The sequence below is a fragment of the Canis aureus genome, chromosome 8 (assembly GCF_053574225.1).
Source record: "Canis aureus isolate CA01 chromosome 8, VMU_Caureus_v.1.0, whole genome shotgun sequence".
NCBI classification, from domain to species: Eukaryota; Metazoa; Chordata; class Mammalia; order Carnivora; family Canidae; genus Canis; species Canis aureus.
The window spans coordinates 27,332,600-27,347,322 of record NC_135618.1 but is presented as its reverse complement, the minus strand read 5'-3'; the positions used below and the strand labels follow the sequence as shown (position 1 = coordinate 27,347,322).

The 14,723-nt window shown below is 37.7% G+C and overlaps 1 protein-coding gene across 1 annotated transcript in view; it reads right to left on the bottom strand.

Annotated features, from left to right (window-relative positions):
• Positions 1 to 14,723, bottom strand: part of PALMD (palmdelphin) — a 49,777-nt gene that overhangs the window by 34,492 nt on the left and 562 nt on the right. The gene's annotated exons all lie outside the window — the stretch shown is intronic.

The window sequence follows — 14,723 nt, the reverse complement described above, 5'->3', positions numbered from 1 at the left end:
AAATTTCATAAGCAGCTCTTTTGAAAAGAAAAAAAACCCACTAACGAGGCAATGAGGGTGGGTCTTCATATCACTTCTGTGGATCAAATCTTGTCTTTAGGAACAAAAACTCTGATAACCTGTGAGTCTCTTCCACTGTATCTAAAGGCTGTAATTGAGCAAACATTGGTAATATTTTATTTTATTTTTTTAAAGATTTTTATTTATTTATTCATGAGAGATACAGAGAGAGAGAGGCGCAGAGACACAGGCAGAGGGAGAAGCAGGCTCCATGGCCGGGAGCCCGACGTGGGACTCGATCCCAGGTCTCCAGGATCAGGCCCTGGGCTGAAGGTGGCCCTAAATTGCTGAGCCACCAGGACTGCTCACTGGTAATATTTTAAATGTATTATGCCAAACATTTTGGTAAGTATTTTTTAGGCACTATCTCATTGAATCCCCATAATAACAAAGATGTTGCAATAATTTTCATTTTAGAAGAGAAAATGTAAGTTTAACTTAACTAACTAACTAATCTGAACTCTCACAACTAACGGAACCAGGGTTTGAACCCAGGCAATTTGAGTTCAGCCTTCATGCTCTTAGCCGACTCATGGCACCATTTTCCTGAGTGAGTAATTAGTCCAGCTTCTCACAACTTCCTTCACTGTCCCATCTATCATGAAAAACTGTGGCCAATTCTGGTCGACAACAAGAGTGGGGCTTCTCATTTTCGTTTCATTTTTAGTATTGGTGTGTAATCACCCACCTCTCACTACGGGTAGTCCATAGAGAAGAATGCCTTAAGTACAAGAGCCGACGTGAACCTAGCAAGGCTTCTCCACCCTTGTCCACAGCCAGTTTGGACTGGTTGCACCTTGGGATTAGTAATAAGGGAAGGAAAGCTGTGGGTAGGGGCAGGGCATCTGAAGTGTTTTGGCAACACAAGGCTTCTAGAGGGTTGCTAAGGAATATCAATGTTTTGTCTCTCAGAGTTAATGTGATGCCTCCCTTATGTCAGTCTAGGTAATTAAGAAGATAATTTATGATGTTGTAGGCATGATTCTCTTTTAAGACAGAAGCCCTTTTTCCTCATAAAATATTCAACAGCAAGTTATTATCCTTTTGCCAAATTTCATAGGAACTTGTAAGAATTACTGAAAAATAAGATGGCAATAATTTAATTTTGTTAAGGCAAAATAAGTTAATCTTAAGTTGTATACCTAGCTCTATTGCTAGTGTATCAAAAGTTACCATAGCCCTCTAATTCCTTCCCACATTATCATGGAACAAGTAGATATAAAATACCACCTGCTTCCCAAAAATTTCCCAGAAACTTGAGTATCTTCACATAGACATCTGTTATAACCTGGCACATCAGATACTTATTAATCAATTAATAACTATTAATTAATTAATTACTTATTAATTAATTCTTATGAATAACTTATATAGATATTTACTTCTTTAATGTTCAACTAAGGAAGACTTCTGTTTAATGAACAGTTGCCTAGATATTTAACTGCCTGACTTAGAATATTTTAGCAGTTGACACCCATGAATTCTAATTCTGTATAAGGCTACTTCTTGATTATGTAGGGAATTAGTTTATTTATTTTGTGCAACTAGAAAGCTATTGTAACCATTCATGATTCAATGATATTATTGCAATCACGTACTTGATAAAGATAAGCACAATACTTGGGAGCGTGAGTATTTTAGAGATATGGATTAACGGGGATCTAATATTCTTTTTTTTAGGATCTAATATTCTTAAATGCTTGAATCTGTAAATAAGGTAGAACTGAAACTGAGTCATTTAATGATTAAATTATACAACACTGAGGTACTTATGTACAAATGCTGTGTTCAAGGTGTTGTGCAATATTTAAAAATTATTCAGAAGTAGATACTTTCATCAAGAAATTTACATTCTTGGGCAGCCCGGGTGGCTCAGTGGTTTAGCACCGCCTTCAGCCCAGGGCATGATCTTGGAGACCCGGGGTCAAGTCTTGCGTCGGGCTCCCTGCATGGAGCCTGCTTCTCCCTCTGCCTGTGTCTCTGCCTATCTCTCTCTCTCTGTGTCTCTCATGAATAAATAAATAAAATCTTAAAAAAAAAAGAAATTTACATTCTCATAGAGAAAGAAAACCATCCTCGTAATTATATAGTCTAAGAAAGTGATAAATGTCATTCCTGAGGCACAAAAGAAAGTTCTATGAGAGTTGAGGGGAGATAGGAAGCAGTTGTATCTAGCTGATGTGGGTGGGAGAGGCTCTGACATAGCATTTGAGTAGCGTATGTTAGATAGTTGCTGGGGAGCAGGTGAGTGGGGAGAAAGGGTATTGAAGTTACAGGCTCCATGTGAGCAAAGACCTGGAAGCAGAAAATTGGGACATTATTTAGAACAGCGATTCTGGAATCCTAGTTGCCGCACGAGTAGGGGAAATAAAATAGGGAAAACAGGATGAGAATTAGTCTTCAATAAAAAAATTTCTGAATGGCAGGACAAGGGGTTTGGAATTTACTATGTATTGGGATAGAAAGCAAGGGAAAGTGTTGAGAGGATTAATAGAGCTAAAACCATGTTTTAAGAAATTTAATGTAGCCTAACTGTGTAATAGACATTGAAGGAGGAACACTTGAATGGGGGATGATCAGTTAGGCTATGAGTCATACATAACACCAAGAGAGCTTGAGCAAGGGGTAGCAGAGGGTGGGGATGTCAGAGATACAAGGAGTTAAAATTGGTAGGACTTGGCAACTGGTGATGTGTATGTGGGAGAGGAAGGGGCCAAATGTGAGTACAGGGCTTTTATGCTTAGGTAAAGCAGAATTGCCAAGAGACACAAGAAATTCAGGAGAAGAAAGAAAGAATTTGGTAGGGGAGATTATGGATTCACACTAAGTTTGAGGTGTCTTTGGGACAACCAGATGGAGTTATTTGGTGGGCAGGTGAAACACTGGTTGGAGAGAGATGAGGGGTCAGAGCTAGAGATAAGGTTGTGTGAGTTTCAGAAGGAATGGCTGAAGTCAGAAGACTGTTAGAACATGACTGCGGACATGTTTATGAAAAGAGGAGAGCTAAGGACAGATCCTTCATGAAGCACCTACATTGAAGGGGTACAAGAGGAAGGGAATCCATATGGCATTTTATTTTGGGGTCAATCAGATATTATTTATAATAGAACTTGGTAACAGAATTAGGCTAATTCGATTAGTCAAATTGTTTCAGATTCATTCTGCTAGAAGCTTATCTTAAAATTTCATGACTAGCTTTGCTGACATTTTCATTGCTTGAGATCTCCAAAGAACAGTAAAAGCAGCTGCTTATTTGTATCTAAGTACTACCAGCAATACAGAACTTCTTGGTGATGTGCAAATAACAGTAACCTGGAAAGAAAGGGATGTGCTAACACACTATTTCTAGGAAAGAATCCCGGGCATAGTTAGAGGTTTACTAGATTTCATTGAAACTAGGTTTCTAAAATTCTTGAAAACTTCTTAAAAAAAAAAAAAATTCTTGGAAAAGGGACAAGCATTTCAAGAGGGAAGACAGACCTCGAAGCCTGGGCAGTTTAGAAGTGGAAACATGGCTACACAATTACAGATGATCTCAGGTAAGAAGAAAAGAGCACTACTATAAGCAAAACCAAACCAAATAGTTTGGTATCACTGGGAGCTCTCCAATGAGCTCATGAAACCAAGAATGAAGATAAACAGGTGGTACCTACCTGTAACAGTGTAAATAAAGGTAAAAAAAAATTCAGGGGATGTCAAGACGAGAAGCATGTGAAAAACACGGAGGGCACAAAAAGCACGAGTGTATAGATAATTATATATACTTGTTATGTTGAGAGCAGAAAGGTAAAGGCAATCATTGGACAACTGAGATACGCGGTATTATAGCAACATGATGAAAATAGAACTATTCCATTTTTATTTTGCTCCCATATTTTTGACTAAGGAGAATAATCCTTAATCTTGGAGAGGGTAGGACAAGTAAGTTTAAAAGAAAATTGAAGCACAAGAGGAAATAGAGCACTGAAGACAGAGCTGCTCATATTCTGATGGGTTTCATTTCAGAGAGTAGAAAAATTTATCGACATGACAGAAAAGTATCATTATTATTTTTAGAGAGAGAGTGAGCAGGGAGGGGGAGGGGAGGGGAGGGAGAGAATCTTAAGCAGCCTCCACGCCCAGCCTTGAGGTGGGGCTCGATCTCACGACCCCGAGATCATGACCTGAGCGCAAATCGAGAGTCCCACGCTCAACATGCTGAACCACCCAAGCGCCTGAACGTAACAGAAAATTATTGTCAAGTAACCTGGAATCTTGAGTGAAAAGTTCTCCAAAGCCTGAAAGTGGCAAATGCCCCCATTTTTGGAAGAGGAACTAAGGGGAATCATGAATATTTAAAGACTGGTGAATTTCCTGGTTAATCTCTGGCAGTCATAGAATGAATTATTAAACAATGTTGTATTTAAACGTATAATGTCTAGGAGATAACATTCGTTGATCAAAAATGAAGCTTTTAAAACTACTTTATTTCTTTCTCTTAATCTTCCTAGATCTGCAGGTGATGAAGATTCTGGTGGTTGCAACAATAGCTAACATTTACTGGGAACTTTTTGTGAGTCAGGAACTATTCAAGCGCTGAAATGTATCAACTCATTTAATCTTTCCCCAAATGTCTCTGAAATAGGGACCACGTTTATCCCCACTAGGTAGGTGAGGAAATTGAGAAATGAAGATATCTAGATCGTGGGAATTCAGTATACCTTTGTTTTAGCATGGCTTTGGATGAAGTTTCTTATTTTTTTCTTTCAGAAATTTGTGTAAATTCAAACAGGAAAAAAAATATAGTTGAAAGTGATTGTCTTAACATTAAAAAAAAGAACAATGCCCTGTAAGAAGAGAGAAAACTAAAATTAAACCATAAACAAATAAACATAAATGTATTGAGGTAACTTTCTGACTCAGAATTTTGAGGGTGAAGTAAGGGTGGGCTGGAAGATTTATTGTTAGAAACTGCTCCAGGTAACTTTAGAGAATAGCTAGTTTTAGGAGTCAATGAATAAAATATGACCAAATCAAGATTTTGAAATACCTTGTCTATTAGGAATGCTGGATCCCAATTATCGCTTTTTTTTCTTACTAAATGTAAATTATGGAAGTTTGTAGAATGTGTTAATTGTAGAGGATTAAAAAAATCCAGACAACTTTAAAGAAAAAGATAAAATCTCTTTAGATTTCCCACTGCTTTAGAATTAACTACTGTCCATGTTTCGGTGCATTTTATTCCATTCTTTGTTCAGTACACCCAAACCATATTGTGTACCCTTTATGAACACACGTGCAAACCACACGAGGGGTCCCCACTCAGTTCTGCGTTCCATCTTTTGTGCTGAATATTGTATCATGAGCATTTATCTTATTAAATCTTATTAATTAAAATATTAAATTTTATTCAGGACGTCGTAATTTGCTTAATCAGTCTCTTTGCCTGTCCCTTAGGCTGTTTGAATCTTTTGCTATTCTAAGTAGTTGTGTGATGAAGTTCCTTATATGTAAATTTCCTCTTTCTTCTGATTATTTCTTCAAGACAGGTCCATAGAAGTTAGTTACGTAGGAGTAGGGATGTTTTAAAAATTCTTAGTAGACAGTGCTAAAAAGACTTCAATGCAAAGCTGTTTTAACTTCTATTTCTCCGTAAGTGTCCATCACCTCACCCTTACTGATTATGAATGTTGCAAGTGAAAGATCCTTTATCAATGTCAATAAGGCAAATAGTACCTTATTTTAATGTCTTAATGAGATTTCTGAGATTAGTGTGGTCAAATATAATTCATAATTTTCTCAGCTATCTTATCAATTATTTTTTAAATTGCCTGTTTGTGATGTCTACCCATTTTTCTGTAAAACCTATTAATTACTTATCAATGTGTAAGAGCTCTTTGAATTAGGAATAGTAACCTTTTGTTTGTCATGTTAGTTGCAAATAATTTTCTTATTTGTCTTTCAACTTTATTTAGGTTGTGTTTAGAAGTACTGAAAGTGTTTTTTTCTCTATTGCCTTGGTGTTTTTAATATCTTTATCATCTGAGATACAGTAATTGTTCAGCCATATTTTCTTCCAATTTCCTAAATATTTTTTTAAAGCCTCTATAATCCAGCTAAATTGATTTGGTTTATGGTAAGTACTAAGGATCTAATATTTTTTTCCTAAATTTTTGGCTAATCTGAAGCTTTATCAAAGAATTCCTTCCTATTGATTTACTTTGTAAAAATCTGTTCATTTTATCATTTACTGACTTTTATCATTTACTACTTTTTTATGTACATTAGGGTCTGGTTCTGGATAACCTGCATAGTTTCTTTAATTATTGGTTTTGGCACTCATATTACATAGTTTAGATAATGCGCCGATGAGGTAAATGAACATTTTATTGGTCAAGTTTTCCTTTATTGCTCTTGCCCAAAACGTCTTAATTAGTAGCAGTAATTTTTTTTTCACTTGGACTTTGGAGTTGTTTAGTTAAATTCCTATAGAAACGAAATTGAAAACCTAAGCAATTCCTTATCCATCTTAGTCCCCACCAAACAAAAAACCCAAACAAGCAAACATCCAACCAAACAAAAAACCACATATCCTGATAGAATTTTAAGTTACTCCTAATAGTAATGATCATTATCCAGAGATAATCACAGATCAATACTGTTACATATGATTTATATCTGCATGATATATTACAGCTCATATAAAATTGGAAGTGTGTTTTTACATATTAGTCTGACTTATTTTTTAAATATATCATGAATATAATGTTATATCATTAGTCTTCCAAATTATTTTTAATGGATGCCCATTATTCCATTACATGTAATATATACATATATATTATATATGTACATACACGCATTGCCCTTATTTACTCAGCTAAATTTCTGTTTTTAGGCACTGAGTTTGCGTCCATTTTCGTAATATAAGAAATGATTTTGCTATGTTATGAACATCTTAGGAACGCATATTTCAGTGCAACTCTTGTTTTTCTTTAGTAGAAGTTGCTTGTTAATGAAATTCTAAGACAAAGGATAAAACTATTTTTGAGTTTTCTTTTACCAATTGCCAAATTGTCCCGTTTAGCAATTTCACGTTGCCCTCAGCAGTGAACAAGAAAGCCTTCTTAGAGGATTTTATTGGAATTGCATTAAACATAAAATAAATTTGGAAAAGCATGACAACTTTTTTGTATTCAGGCTTCACTTCAAGGAATGTTGTGCTTCCCCAGACACATATATTGCTCAGTAGTTTCATTATATAGATTCTGTGTATTTCCTTACCTTAGTGGGTATAAAAATGTAAAAGTTTTTTGTATAAATCTGCATATTCCCTAAGTAGGAATACTTTTAGCTTTTAACAGTTTTTTAAAAAACTTTAAAGCCATTAGGAATGAGATATTTTCCCATTACATTTTCTGACTAATCATTGCTTTTTCAGAAAGCTATAAATTTTTGTGTATCTGGCTACTGAGTTTTCAAGTTAATGTTTATTCTAACATTGAAGCTGAGGCCCAGAGAGTTTGTTAATTTCCCCAAGTCGCATTGCTGGTCCAGTGTTGGAATTGATATTGAACTTAATTTTCTATAACTCTATGAATGATGCTTTTTATACCACCCCTCATCCCTTCTCAAGCTTGTCAGTAGAAATACAGCTCCCCAAACAACTGATGTTATAGCACTAAGCCCTCTGCATGGGTCAGAGTGTTCTGTTCCACTTTGAGCACCAAATTTTAAGAGTGACACTGACATTTCAAAGTGTCTAGAGTGAGCCTGTGGTATGAGCAGTGATTGAATTCAAGAAAATAAAGCCGTATGGCTTCACTGGCTGGAGTCATGATGAATGGGTGGGACTTGAAAGAAACTACATTCTGGCATGGTATATCACAACTCTTAACACAGATGGCTGTTCTCAAATGGAAGAGGGTATTGGGGGAGGTATGGATACACCTGATGTTGGAAGCTTGGAGGAGAAGCTGGGTGAGCATCTTTGGATCATGGCATAGTGAGGATGGGAATGTGGGTAGTCTTCTGTTAGAATGGGAAATCTCTAGGTTTTCTCTTGGTTCTATGATTATTTCTTCATTTTTGTTCTCAGAACCTGAATTCTTAAATAATCTATGGGACTTGGATGTGGTTATCACTACTGTTTATGGAGTGAATTAAAAAAGCACACATTTTCCAAACCTCCTTTATCCAGTAACGTAGTCTTCTTTCCTAGCCTGACAAATTCTGACACATCTCAAAATACAACTCAGTTTGTGTGCTACTCGTTTATTCTTTTGTCTGTCCTTTCTTGTTTGTTCTAATGCATAGTGACAAAACAAAACAAGGATAAAGAACAAACACAAAACAAATCCCTGAATAATCAAGGGGTGATGATAAACTTGGTTGTGGTCTTCAGTGAAAAAAATCTTTTCAGCTTGATGGTATTCATTTGTTTACTCACTCATGATGGTTTTGTGTGTGTGTGTGTGTGTGTGTGTGTGCCCATCCCAACTAGTGTTGAACTCCGTGCTGGGGAGCTGTGTGAGTTGCAGTGATGTCCCTGCCTTAAGAAATCCTGGCTGGAGGGAGGAGACCATGTAATGGAAGTGGATGGGAAGAAGGTGGTAAAGACTTAGAGTATGCGATGCTCTGGGAAATGATGCTGCCCTCGCCCTGTTGAAGCAATTACAAATGCTTCTGAAATGGCATCACATTTTCTTTTCTCGCCTCTACTCCCTGGGGACTGGAGAAAGCAGAGGAGATCGTAATGGCTGAAGGAATGGTTTGGGTTAGAAAATGTGGTTAAGTGAAGCAGAACTTCCACAGATTCTTCTCTTTGCTCCACTTCAAACTCTATTAAGGGTGAACCACAGAGGAAGTTCTAAATGGGGTGAGGTTTGTGGTTTTGATGTTTTCTTAGAATTTATTGTGATGCTGTGGTCAGAGAGTCTGACAAGCAGAAGAATTGGCTTGAGTTGTGCCATTTAACTAATCCCTTAACTTCATGGTCTTAGGTATCCTACCTACACAAGAGAGATGGTGACATCTGCTTTTGCAAATACTCATAGGATATTTGGACAAGTGAGATACGGATGTGAAAGTTTTATCTATCTATCTATCTATCTATCTATCTATCTATCTATCTATCATCTATCTATTTATCTATCATCTATCTATGTATAATATATAAATTTTAAAACCTAAGTGCCATGTAAGAATAGGTGCTGGGGGATCCCTGTGGTTCAGCAGTTTAGCGCCGCCTTCCACCCAGGGCATGATCCTGGAGCCCTGGAATCAAGTCCCACATCAGGCTCCCTGTATGGAGCCTGCTTCTCCCTCTGCCTGTGTCTCTGCCTCTCTCTCTCTCTGTGTCTCTCACATATTATTTATTAATAAATAAATAGGAAATCTTAAAAAAAGAATAGGTGCTGGTATTATTGTTATTAATCTTGGAATTCTTTGATAAGAGATATCCCTTATGTTCTAGGCCCGTGAGCATAGGTTGATTCTGAGTAGCAGTTGTAGCTCATTTTAATATGTTACACCCTTCCGTCAATCACACGTGGAAAACTGGGTGCTTAGGACAGGAACCATTTTTTAATTTCCATTCAGAGCTTGGTTCCATGTCTTCAAGGGCTTGACTGAATCCACTCAGTCACTGGGGTTTTATGGAAAAATTGTAAATAGAGATCTCACTCAAACTGCTCCTACTGTGTCTTAGGAGAGTAGACATCCCACAGGGTTCCTAGTGAGGGAACTTGCTGAGGCAGTAAGTTGTTAGGGAGCCTCTTCCCAACATGCCATCACTGTCGCTGAAATGAGTTAAAATATTTGTATTTTAAGAGAAGCTAGGTAGTTTGAGACTGGAGATGAGGAAGTGGAAGCCCTGTTTGAGTTTTAGCCAAAATATGCTGCACTTGTTTACACTCTAATTAGACTTCAGTGCTTAGACTCTGATTTATTTCAGTCAGAGGTTTGTAAAGAAGCAGCTTTTGTTTTTTAACCATCCGGTAATATTTAGAAAGTTCCTGGGGATCCTTGTCAGTAGAGTCTTTGCAAAGTAGCATTATCATTCTGTAGCACACTGGAAAAACCTCGCCCTGTTATCAAAAAGCAGTTTCCTTAATAACTATCAAAATTATTATACCTCATCACATGCTCTCCTTTGTGGGTGGGCTGTTATGCTTGGCAAAGAAATGTGGTACAGCACATTTTGTTTGAAGAAATCCTTCCCTCGCTGGAAGAAACATGCAATCTCAGTATGGCACTGTGGAAAATTGTGCAGAGGCTTTATTGTTTGAATATTCTAGCACAAGACTTCTTTATTTAGGAGATTCCTACACCTCCATGTACCATTGTTATGTGAATGTCTTTAGATTCTCACGACAAATTAGAAGTTCTTCCTGCAACTCTCTTAACCAGGAGGTACTTTGGAACAGTGGTGCCTTATGTGTTCTTCTAGCCATTATTATTTTAAGAAGTCCTTAGAACTCTAAATAATTCAATGATCCAAACACACGTGAGGTTATACTATTAGTAAAGATCCAGGCTACTTGCTCTCATTTCCACTCTCCCGTCTGTACCGGTAGAATGAATCACGGCTGGCCTGGAAGCAGAAGCAGGACTGGTCTCCTGGGCAGGTGACCTGTGAAGACATACTTGGCACCACGCTGGAAAGGGTCCAGCACTTCATTTAATGCTGTGCTGTTGCCATGTTGATATTTCGAATGCTTTTTGAACAAGTATCCCCACATTTTCATTGTGTACTGGCCCCATAAGTTATATAGCAGATCCTGCCTTGAGGCCATCAACTGTCTTATTAACGGCTGGAAGATCCCAGATAGTGACAAAAAGGGCACAAGATGAAGTGCAGTGTGTGGTGACAGGCAACGCATGCTGAAGAAATAACTAGAACCTGGGTGTGTTTGTCATTGTTTGAATATTGGTCTTTGTATGGGGTAGATTTCTGTTTTGTGCAAAGAATTTGCTGCCTCCCCAATTCCCATGTTTACAAGTCTAGAAAAAATTCTTTGGGAGTGGAAAGAAATAGGGAGTGGATCTCGGGAAATGTGAGAGCTCCTTATTATTTTGCGTCACGAGCAGCTTTGGCGGGCAAATCTGGCTCTGTTGCTCAGATTCCAGTGTCAGGACTTTATATGGCTCTCTTCCAAATGGGAGTCAGTTCTAGGCAGGTGCTTGTTGTTGTGATTATTACTGTTGTCTAAATTTTGACAGAGCTCACCTCCTTCACATCTATGCTTAAGTGTCACCCTCTCTGTGAGGTCCATCCTGCCAACACCACTATGATCCACCCCCCCTCCCCCACTCCCAGCCTCCTCCTGATTCCTCTTAGTTCACTTCTTTTCATTTAAATATATAAGGCTTGGCACATGGTTGGTGCTCAATAACCATTAATTGAATAAAGGAATGAGGGAATGAGTTGATAGCACACATTCCTAATAATTAAAGATAAACCTTGATGGGAATAAAAATGTTACCTTTATTCTTATCCCTTTACTCCCCAGCTGGGTCTGTTCTCTGAAAAAATTGATTCTCGTTCTCAGAATTCTCCTAGGGTCAGCTGCCAAACAGTGGTATTTTTATGATCTCTGGCCAGTTTAAGGTCTAGGAATTTTCTATGTCTGTATGTCCCCATGTTATTAGGAACAGTATTTTCTAAGGTCATAGTGGGAAACGAGAAAAGATAATGTGTTCCTCGTGGAGGAGGAAGGATGTCAAGAGCTTATGGAATATTACTAATCCTAAAGTGATCTTTCTATTTCTTTGGGGAATTCATCTGGTCTTTTCACTGGTTTTACTGTGGGCCAAATTTCCTTCTAGAGAAGAGTTTTGTGGGGAGAATTGTCAGTCCTTCATTTCACTCTTCCTGAGGATGTGGGAAATATTGGTGTCATATATTCCAGTAACATTAAAAGTGAATTTCAAATTACCAGTCTACTTTAATAGCTCTTCTTTTGTATAAAAACTGACTATTCGGGCAGCCCAGGTGGCTCAGTGGTTTAGCGCTGCCTTTGGCCCAGGGCGTGAGCCTGGAGACCAGGGATCGAGCCTCACCTCGGGCTCCGCGCATGGAGCCTGCTTCTCCCTCTGCCTGGGTCTCTGCTTCTTTCTCTCTCTCTCTCATGAGTAAATAAATAAAATCTTTAAAAAACAACTATTCATTAAAATATGTACTAATTCGAAAAGAGTCTCAAGATACTTTTCATCTAGTCAACTTGAAGCAGCCCTGTTTTTGAGTAACAGCTGAAAACTGAACTCTTTGGCTAAGAGATACTTTGACGATTAATTCAGTGAAGGAAGAGCTGGTACTTGGATAAGGTAATAAAAGGAAAACGTGAGAATAAGTGTACAAAACAGAATCCATATTTGGTGTACCCAAACTGATATACTGTCTTTTAAATAATCATTTCTGTGTACTTTCATAATTTTTTTCTTTATTCTCTCTGACTCTTTGGGAAGACTTCTGACAATATAACATTCAATTTAGTGATGTGAGAAATGAATGACACAATTACAGTATTAGTTTTCAGTCTGAGAGCCTAAATGCCACATTGCATCTCCTTGTTGGGTTTAATCTATTTTTTTAGAGAAACAGGTCATAATTAGAAGTTATACGTTTCAAAAGCATTGTCTTTGGAAAAGACCGGTACTTGGTTCTGTCAAGTTATAGACACAGACAGATATTTGTTTTTTTGACTCCTTGCAATGGAAATAATGACTGCTTGGACACTCAAAACCAGGTAATATAAATATGAAGGTGAAGATCAGGAAATGGAGGAGCACATTTTAATATAAAAATCAAATAGATCTGGGAGTGTAAGAAGTTTGTTTTGCTGTGTTTGGGTACACTGAAAAAGTCTAATGATTTTGTTTCTGAACTATACAAACATTGTTTCAGTGTAAGGAAATAGGAGGAAAACAGTCAAAATGAGAAGACTGTGTCTGAGTTTTAGTTTAGGTCAGAGATTTTGAAGATTTTTAGTACTTCCCAAATGAAACAGTCCCAGCGAATTCTCTGGATACTGTCTGTTTTCATTTTCTCAGGGGAGATAGGAAGGGGTGAGGTAGCTTCCTGGTAAAGCAAGGGTGGAGAAAGCTGGCATCTCCTGGGGTGTCGAGCAGATGAGTGGATGTGTTGTTTCCATGGACACACCACTGATCCATTTTCCCCTCTAGGTTGTGACAAATGTGATTGGGCTTAGCCTGGTGAGGTGGAGGCCAGTGTAAATTTATTCCCATAAACTTTTTTCCCATTCCCCCCCCCCCCCCCCCCAGTAATCTTCATAGAAACATACTACTTCCAAGAGAGAATTACTTTGTGATCTTATTTTGGAGATTTGCTTAATTCCTTCTAATGGGATATGTTCAGGCTAATGGAATAATTCAAACAGTAGGTGTGTGTGTGTGTGTGTATGTGTGTTAATCATCAGAAAAAGCATACCCCAGTATATTCAGGAACCTTACTCTCCTGCCTGCTTGTAAGGTGTCATATGCCTCTTGTTCTACCTCTATTTGCATCTGGAACCCTCTGCGAAAACTCCTAGGCTTCCTGAGCAACTGCATGCAGTCATAGCTTTAGACCTTGTGCGGGCTCAGTAGTAGTTATAAGGTGCCCTGGAGCTAATGAGGGCTTTAATAAGTGTGTGCTACAATTTCCAGAAGGAAAATGGAGAAGGGGTGCTTGTTGTGTATTTTACCAGCTACATGACTTAGTTTAGTAAATTAGGAGGTAGAAGCAAAGGTCCGGCCTGTGCCCACACAACTCACACAGTGTAATAAAGTAACCTTTAAACAACAGCTGTAATGCAAAAGGCCCATGCCAAAAACAACAGAGCAGAGCCCAGTTCCTGTCCCTTAAAGCCTGACAGCTGAAACGGTGGCTGAGTTTAAAGACCAAAAAAAAAAAAAAAAAAAAAAAAAAAAAAAAAAATTGGAAAAAGAGAAAAGAACAACACACAACAAACAATAGTCCAAAGCAGAGTTTTCTGAAGACAGGAAAATGTACTAGTTAGAAGTTAGACATTTCAAAAGCATTGTCTTATGGAAAAGTGCCAGCCTTTATTGATGGACTTCTGGCCTCTGGTTCCTTACTATTGGCTGAGAAAATGTTTCAACTTATTGAATCCTTTCTGGGTGGAACTAAAGGCATTGTATCCATTTAGTCAAAATTCTAAATTTGGATTAGCATTATTATTTATGCTGGGGGAATTAGAAGAGCAGAGAATAAAATCCTCCTACCCACCCTGATTTAGCATCCGTTTTTAAAAAGTCCTCATTTCTTCCTGACAGCTAATGTCAGTGTTAGAAAATACTGAGAAACTGGGATGCGGATTTCCAAGTTTTTAAAAAATCATTTCACAAATTGTAGCTAATCGTAAATGACTGTGCCACAGACTTCCAGGTTACTGCCAAATACAGGATTTTAGAAAATTAAAAAAAAAAAAAAAAAGCTGGGTCACTTAAGGAAAGTAGTTTATTTCTTGCCTTGATTCTTTCCCGGAACAAACATTAAAAAAAAAAAAAAAAAAATGCACTCTTTTCCTTCCCGGCATTAACGAGATATTTTCCCAAATCCATCGCATCGCATGCACCGCGTTCCTTCATCGGGATCTTACTCAGTTTATGACTCTGCTGAAAACCGATATCTAAGAATTAATCTGATACGTGCTTTCAGC